Source organism: Miniopterus natalensis, chromosome 14, assembly GCF_054644295.1.
Source record: "Miniopterus natalensis isolate mMinNat1 chromosome 14, mMinNat1.hap1, whole genome shotgun sequence".
Lineage (NCBI taxonomy): Eukaryota > Metazoa > Chordata > Mammalia > Chiroptera > Miniopteridae > Miniopterus > Miniopterus natalensis.
The window spans coordinates 54,492,130-54,501,212 of NC_142094.1; positions in this window are offsets into that span (position 1 = coordinate 54,492,130).

Here is a 9,083-nt window from a genome sequence, read left to right on the forward strand (position 1 = left end):
CGGGCTTGAGCCAGGACCGAGGGCTGCCTGCGCCCCGCGTGCCCAGGCGCGCGGGCAGAGGCTGCGAGGGCTCCTGTGGCGGGCTTGTGGCCATGGTGGGAGCAGAGAAGGGACGGTGGTCGGTCCCGAAGGCTCCTGCTGCGGGGTCTGGGCGCTGCGTGTGGACTAGGCGGACCTGGGCCTCGCCCTCACCCCGCCCCGCCCCCCCAGCCCCCCCCAGCCTCCGGGGCCGGGTGGAACTGGCGCTGTCCACGCAGGGAGTGCTGAGCGCGCCTGGCCTGGCCTCAGGGCCCGCGCTCTGTCCCAGCCCAGCGTGGCTGCCCGCCTGGGGCGCGAGTGTGTTCCCACCTCCCGCTCCACCTACTGGAAGGCACAGGAAAAACCATGGTCTATGAGAACCCCAGCCAGTTTCCGCCCTGTGGGGGATCCCAGGCCAGGCTGGGAGGCCCCGAGGGTGGTGAGGACGAGGTGCCCACCCTGGCAGCTCTCAAAGCCGAGTTCAAGGTGTTGGGGAGAGGGTGCTCTCAGCTCGTCCAGGGTCACAGGGAGAGGCTGCCACTCGGTGGAATCCTGTTAGCACAGCCAGCACTTGAAAGTATAAGTTCGGAGGGTGAGAGTCGCGGCAGGACACTGAAGCACTTGAGTCCCCTGCGGGGCATAAGCATGTGGGCAGAGCCAAGTCAGCGCTCTCCTAACCCCTCACCCCTCCCGGTTTCCACTCCCCAAAGTGACCAATAAAGTGTCCTTACTCACCTGTGTGCCCTTTACTCACCTGCGCGCCATGTTCCGCAATGCAAATCTGCTTCCAATTGTTCTCATTCATTCGAAGAAATTCTTCCACTTCTCTAAATTATTTGAATTTTCTCTCCCAATAAACAGTTCTCACTTGATAAACGGCTACAGGAGGAGGCCTCCACGGTGGGTGGCTTACCTCGGCAGGTGCTGTCCAGTGCCTCTGAAGTCAGAGCCTGTCCTCCAGGTGATTTTCCATGGTTTAGGGTGAGGCTGCAGGTGAGATGCCTGCTGCCCCTCCCCAGTGCAGGCCCAGGTTCCCTTCTTGATGTGGAAGGAGGTATTGTCGTTCCAAATGGACACGGAACACAGAAGTGGCTAACATAGCCTAACTTTAATACCTTGTGAGCAGGAGAACACTGATATTCTAAGATTTATAACAATTTTTATTAAAACTGTACAATAAATTACAAATGAGTAAAAATTCTCTGCTATACATCGTAGGAATCACAATACAAAAATATGTGCAAAATTTTGTGGTTAATCACCATACAAAGCTACTTCAGGCCCGTGAATGCTGTTTAGCACTGGCCAGATCGCATGTTTCGAATGTGCTATTGAGGAGTTTTTCAGGGAACGCAAACACTGGCTGGCACATTGCCATGAGGAAACAAGTCCTAATTCGTTTTTGCATAAATGTACAATAAAGCTTTCAAAAAATATACAGTAAACAAATATATGATTTGATACATATATTTACAACTTGATTTTTCCTGAGCCTAAACATAAGTCCATTACTGTGTTAAAACACACAGCCCACCTTAAGGTTTTGATGATGGGGTGATGGCAAATGCAGGTTAATGTGACAGTGCCTCAAACCCATTCCTGCACACCCTCCTTCCTGACCTCCAGAGTTGGTGTTCACAAGCCAGGTAAGGCACGCGGGGTGTCCTGAAGGCTCAGGGTCCGCCGGGCAGAGTACTTTAAGGAAGGGCCACAATCCTTCAGCAGCTGGCACCCCAGACTGTGGAAATGAGGTGTACACATATGCTTCAACAGGAAGCTGTGACTCACATGGGGCTCTGGTCTAGACAAAGGAAACAGTGCTGTTCCAGGGTGTGCCCACAGTGTGACGTGGGAGAGCTGCTACGCTGCGCACATGTTGACGTCTTGGTTACACAGCCAGCATTTCTGGCAACACCTCAGGATCCCTCCTCTTGGTCCTCTATGGAGTGATGCATTTCTATGCAGAGTTCCCGTCTGAAGAGCTCACCAGTCTTGAATAAAAGGCATACTCAAGGACTTAGAAAATGCACCATATTTAAAACACTTGAATTCTCCCAATGCTCACTGGACCAACAGGAATCAGTGACAAACGCTCCTATTTTGCCTTTCTGGCAAAAGCCCAGTCCTGAAATGCTGGATTCTGTAATCAGATGGATATAGGTGCCTCTGACACACAATGAAAAGCAGTGATGTCTAAAGAGGAAAATGGACACTGCAGCTAAGCGTGTGCTTTTGGGAAGATGGCGGGGATGCAGATGCTGTCTGGTACTTGGAATATTGTTTAAAATATCCATGGAGCTGTTTTCCCTCTCTTATGTACACTTTTTGCATATAAACAATAAAGACTTTGTAAGCATTGGTGCATACTTACATGCTTCTCTCTCCTGTAGAGTGTGCCCTTTTAAAAATGACAAGCTGTGATTAAGAGTGTCTGGGGTGGGTGGGGTGGTGTATGAAGTACTCCAGACATAAGAACAACACGCAAAGCCGTGACAGTCCAAGGAGACAGGGATGTGACTTTGGGTTTCAAATGCGTATCTTTAGATCCTGAATGGCCACCCTCATGATGGCTGCTCCTGTACAGGTGTGCACAGGGCGGGACCCCAGAAGAGTGCGTGGACTTCTGGGGTGTCTCTGGATGCCTGGGTCGCACAGTCCCTCCCACTTTGATCTGTTCATCCATAAGTCCGTGGAGGCCTCTATTAATGCCAGACTATTGCACCATTCGGTTCTGAGCACAACGGATGTGCCAGGACAGTGCAGTCATTAGCAGGCGAGACAAAACTGCACGGAAGATCCAACAAGATTTCTGATGTGAGAAACAAACCCCAACACCAGGCTCAGCCAGGGAAGCAGTGAACTGGCCCAGGTCTTGTCCCAGTGAACAAGTAAGTGTGGCCTTAGTGACAACAAAGACAGGTCCTTCTCGCACAAGTGGTGAATAGCGAGTGCCCGGCCCAGCAGAGTCCTGCCCTCACCCAGGAAAGCACATGCTTGATCCTATAAGCTTCTCCCGATTTCAGCCTAGGGAATCGGCCGCCACTGTCATCTGCAACAGAGTTGAACATTTCCTCCGACGCAAATATAAAATGAACCTAACACTTCCAGACAATGCAGTCGCCCTCCCGCCAGCCTCTCTGTGATGCGGTTTGTTTTCCTTTACGTGACATTGTGAGTTACATGCTCACCGGGCTGCACGGCTGACTGCCCAGTGTGTCGACTTCTAAGCGCCCCAAAGAGGAAGATTCCTGCGGATGGTCTTCTGGTTGAGCACGTGTATGTGTGCACATGCACACGTACATATACACACACACACACAGAGAAACACACACCCTCTGCAACTTCTTCAGCACCAAAAGCAACACCTTAGAACATCCAGGGGTGAGGCCCACAGGAGAAGTACTGGACGTGGGGCTGCATCCACGCGCTGGGAGGTGTCCCTGGGCTGTGGACCCGAGCCCTCGGCCGGAAGGGAGATCACACTAAAACTGGCTTCACCCACGTGCGGTTTCCTCTGAAAAAGAGTGAAGACAAAAGCTTTATTTTAGCGTGAGACACCCGAGGCACTCGTGGGGACACATGCATAATGGGGAAGGTCTGGAGAAGTCCCATGGGGCCACGGGGCCACATCTGAGCCTCTGCCCAGGAGATGTGAACGACCCTTCCCGGGAGGTCGTGGGGCCACAAAGGTGGGTCTGTGTGCTCATGTGGCCTCAACTTTCCTTGCAATGCCCGGGGCAGCTGCCCATGTTCCTACCCAATTTTCATTTCTTCTCATTATTAGAAAGGGCCTGTGTGAGGTAGCAACTCTTTTACATGTGTAATATTTGGAACAAGTTAGGAAGGAGAGTGGGCCTGGATCAGCCCCTGGGGTGGCAGGAGTAAGAGCGGGGGGGGGGGGGGGGGGGCAGAGGTGGAGCCCTGAGGTCACAGGTATTAGAAACTCCACAGGTTTCTAATCCAGGACAAGCTGAGGATTTGTGGGTTTTTTGTCTGGGTTTCTTAACCTAACTTCTAAGTACGCCGACAGTCCCCCAAGTAGAGGTCCGTGGGCAGGCAATTGCCCTGCGATGGGTGGTGTCCTGGTAGGAACAGCTACCAACAACCAGAGCCTGACTCTCCTTTTCGGAGAGTGCGGCTGTGATGCCGTTTGCACAGGGACCGCACTGAGGACAGGTGATGAAATGCGGGAATAGCTGCTAACCAAGCCGTGAACAGGGTTCATTCATAGCACCAGATGAGCAGCGGAGGGACGCGGGGGCTGCTGGCAGCGGGCGTTTTGATGCGGGCCCCGGCCCAGCATGAAGACGTCAGAACCTCGTTAAGAGCTGAGGAAGCAGAATGCCCATCAGTAACACGTGGAAACGGACTCATACATATGGATCAGGAAACAACATTCTGATTTCTGTCAAAATAGAGCCGGAGGAACAGGCCCCGCCGTCTGTGTTTGTGTTGGGACTTCCCACTGAGATCTGACTGTCGGGAAACAGGAAGCTGCTGGCGCAGGAGGTGAGCACCTTCGGGGTTGGAGGAGCCGCCTGGAGCAGAGGCCAGTGCAGGTGGCGAGTGCACGGAAGGCCCAGCCCCATGGCTTCGCTGGGGTTCCAGAAGCGCACATAAGACAAGCTAGCCCGGGTACCCACACAGGGTGAGCAGGCTGAGGTCCAGCTGGGCGAGGGCCCAATTCCACAGACACTTACTTGGCCTGGTGAGACCTGGTGGCTCAGATCTTTGCTCTCTGCCCCCAAGCACCGCCCCTACTTCCTGTGTCCCAGATCCCCACACAAACAGATGTCATCAGCTTCAGGGACAATGGAGAATGGGCTTGAACAACCTTCCTACATCAGTTCTGTTTGTCTGAAAAACTGGTCATCTGGCAGAGACTGCAGCCTTGTTGGAAAGGGGCTTGGAAGGAGTGGAAACCCCAGGGCAGAGCAGAACTGACTAAGAAAATTCAAACAGAGCAATGTCATGAAAAACAGGTCTCCTCACAACTTGACCCAAGGAAAGGTTAAAGGCACCTATGGAGGACCCTCCCACTGGAAACTCCAGAGTTCTCAGAGCAGGTCCCAGCACCTGTGGCCTCAGCATCTCCTGGGCTCATTAGGAATGCAGATTCTGGGCTGCCCTGCCCCGGGGAACCAGGTGCCCTGGGCTGGGCTGTGATCTCAGGTTAACACACCCTCAAGGTGACTCAGGTTCACTCCTGTATGAGAGCCATTTCTATGAAATTGTGTTCATGGGTCTCCAAAAACATCTTCCATTAACAAGTATTTTATAGAAAGTAACTATATGAGCATAACGGCCTGCTTACTGGCTTTTTCTCCCAGTAACCTGGGAATTAGAGACCTGAGGCTTGACCTCAGCCATGACCATCGATTCCAGAATGGTCCCACAGTGAGCCCCATCAGTGTGCCCACCTCTTCCCTGGGGCCTGGGGACACTGGGTAGTGGTGTCCTCCGGCCTTGACCACTCCTCCGCCCAGCACTCCCACCTCACCGGGCATCAAGAGTGCCTCTCCTCGCCCAGCCGGGCATAGCTCAGCAGTGGAGCGTTGGCCTAGGATCCAGGCAATCGGGGTTCAATTCCCGGTCAGGGCACATGCCCGGGTTGCAGGCTGGATCCCTAGTCGGGGGCGTGCAGGAGGCAGCCGATCAATGATTCTCTCATCATTGATGTTTCTATCTCTCTCTCTCCCTCTCTCTCCTTTCCTCTCTCTGAAATCAATAAAGATATATTAAAAAAAAAAAAAAGAGTGCCTGACCTCTGTTCCCATGACCCCACACAAGCCCCCAGCTCTGGTTTTCAGGACCATTGCAGTGAGGGCCACACCTAGGGGTCAGGGTGGGGCAGGGGACATTTCCAGAAGTGGACATGGGGCGAGTGGTCATGGCACAGGGGCCCAGGCTGGCACTGAGTGTATTCCCCATCTTCCGACCACCTGAGCACATAGGATCCCACCAAGTCCACATCAACCCAGAACTTATCAGGATCAGGGCCATGCCCTCCAGGTAATGGCCGGAAGGGGGTTTAGAAGCCAGCTCAGCCGTGTGCCTCCTGCAGAGATGGAGGCTTGATCTCGTCCGTGTACTGGACAGTCCCTCAGCCAGTGTGGGCACTAGGCTCCTGGGCCTCTGCCTGACCACACAAATGCACACACACACACACACACACACGCACACACACACACAGGCACACTTTGCCTGCTCTCCACTGGTGCCTGGTTGTGTTTCCTGTCTGGGTTACAGGCAGCAGCTCCTATGGCCCCATCAGGGGATGGCCAGCTGTCTTTTCTGACACTGACTTCTCTAATGGCCTTGTGGTTGTGCCAGTAAAAAGATCCATTACTGCTCCAACCAAGATAGCTGCCGTTTTCTATCACCAGCCAGCTGCCCCGGGCGAGGAGCTGCTGCCCCAAAGGCTGGATTAGACAACAGAGCATTGAGGGGGAGGGGAAACCCTCAGCATCACACAGTTACTCCACTCTGTCCTAGACTCTGCAAATCTCTCAGTGACATTAGAAGGAAACCTTAGCCATACAGCAGAGACAGAGGGATTCTAAACAAAGAGCAAGGGTAACTCGCTTCAAACCCGACATGAACAGAAAAGGCTTCGTTCATAGTATCTGGTGAGGTCGAGCATCCTGCTGTGTGACCCAGGGTTCCGACTCCCAGGTAGACAGGCGCCCAGAAGACACCCCTGTCCTGCACACTCACAGGCTTTACAAGAATATTCAGGAAGCACCATCCACCAGAGCAAACCCAAGTGTCCGTCAGAGGGGGGAAGCCGCGCGATGGTGCCACAAACACTACATGTTGACACAATACGGGTGAATCTTGGCATAGTGACATCAAGTGTAGAAGGCATGGCCGAAAGACATGCAAAACACCATGTCTCTCTTTATAAAGACTTGAGAAACAATACAAATTATACCTTTAGAAACATATGTGTCTACCACAAAGCCCGACACAGGGCGCTGCCCCAGGGTCGGGGATGGTGGTGACCTCTCAGGGGAGGGCAGTGATGGGGCAGGGTCGCATGGCTGGAAGTCACTGCATCCACAGACTTTATAAAGAACAAATAACAAAGGGGCCACTCCCGACCCGGGGCGGCCTGAGCCAGGGTCAGGACCAGGACGCTTCTGTGCACCAAGACGGCGAAGGTGGAGGAAACTCCGTGATGGGGACCAGCGAGGGGGAGGCGTAGGGGCTGCAGCGGCCTCACAGGCCAGCAGACAACCAATTCTGAAAAGCAAACACAGTGTCTCCCCCGTGGCCCCACGCAGTGGGACGTCGCACAGCCCGCCACCTGCCATCCAGACAAGCACGTGCAGACCTCAGCTCTGAAAGCCTCACTTTCACAGGAGCTGCTGCCGAGGCTGACGAAGTGGCCCTGCCAGGGCTGGCTGCCTGGGGGGAGCTTTGCCGGGCGCTCAGCAGGGCCCTGTCAGTGCCTGGCATCTGGGGGCTCCCTCATCTCAGCACGCTCCCCCACCCCTACTCCCAAGACGACAGGCAGTGCCTGGGGACAGCTCTCCCCTGAGCTCAGCCTGCCCCGGACGAATGGCCTCAAAGAGCAAGCTGTCCATGCGCAGGTGAAGCGCCTATGAGGAAACACATTTAGTTCTTTTTTAAAAAACAATATATACAATTAAGACAGAGGTCCTGTTGGGTTATGTTGGAGAACATGAAGGCACTTTTAGGTTCCTCTTCCCTGCATGCACGATGCTCACTAACTGTGGACATGGTCTGAACAACAGCAGCTTATCCCTGGATTTCAAATGACACCACAGCCATCCTCTCTGGGCCGCCTGCAGGAACAACTGCCACCGGGCTTGGAGGAGGGGGCTGCTCATTGACATTCAGGGCCCGCTCTGCCAGGAGCTGTAAATCTGGGTCTGCTGACAGTTTATCTCCCACATCTCCAGCTTCCAGCCCCCCGAGCTGGGGGGACGCGCCCCTGTGGACCCAGCCTACTCCCAGGTGCAATGGGGACCAGGCATGCCAGCTAGCCACAGGGTTGCTCCCTGCCTCCCAGTGTGTGGTGACATGGGGTTGTGGTGTCGGGGACTGACCATAGAGTGGGACATGATCCAGCCAAGCAGAAGGGATTTAGATCAAAAAGAGGAGGGGACAAGGGAGGAACAATCACATGCTTCCACCGAAACTGTGCACCAAATGCCAAGAGCTGGGGTTGGCTCAAGGGGAGGCTGGGGAGTGGTGGCCACCGGACAGAAGCCACCCAGCCGCCATGGGGCCTCTCCTGGGACTCTGGGCATCGTGTTTCCATACAGGCGTGTGACCCTGTGATGTGTGGTATCCACTGCTCCCCCCATGGGTGACCTTTGAGGCCAGGCAGTGACTGTGGACTGTCCTTTCCAGGCACCGGTGCTCGGCACTTAACTGATCAGAATGCACTAGTTTTCCTGAGAGGCACCCTGAGCACATGTGTTTGGGTTTGAGCGCCCTCGTGTGGCCCTCGGGGTGTCTCAGGGACCCAGGCGAGACCAGGCAGGTCTCGCTCGTTCCATCATAAGCCTCTAGAGGGACCTTGTTAGCCTGAGGCTGTGCTGTGCACCCTGGGGGACCAGACACTGCCTGTGCCTGGGGTCTCCTTTCAGCCTAATTGCCTGCCTCTCTAGGGAACGTAATGCAGAAGTGCTGCAGGAGACATGAAGAAAACCTCACCGACCCTTTCTGGATAAACAGGTGGCAGTCTTAGATATTCCTCCCTCCAAGGTCTGGCCTCTGCCTCTGCTTCTGCTTGGCTCTCACCCCTTTTCTATGATGACAACAGTGCCTGCTGTTTGCTCACAGGAGGTGCTGTGATGGTCACTGTTGCCGCCCTACAGACTCGGAAACCAGAATTGGCTCACCCTGCACCAGAGCCTTACCTCACCCACCTCACTCCCTGTCCTGACCCTCCTCCCTCCCCAGGGATCCATGTTTGCACTGCCTCCTGGCTCTGGGGCAGGGAGAAGGGGTGACATGGGCCAGGTGGCTGTGATGCTCGGCCAATCACATGAGTGCATCTGGGGTCGCACAGGATGCCCCACCAAGCTGGG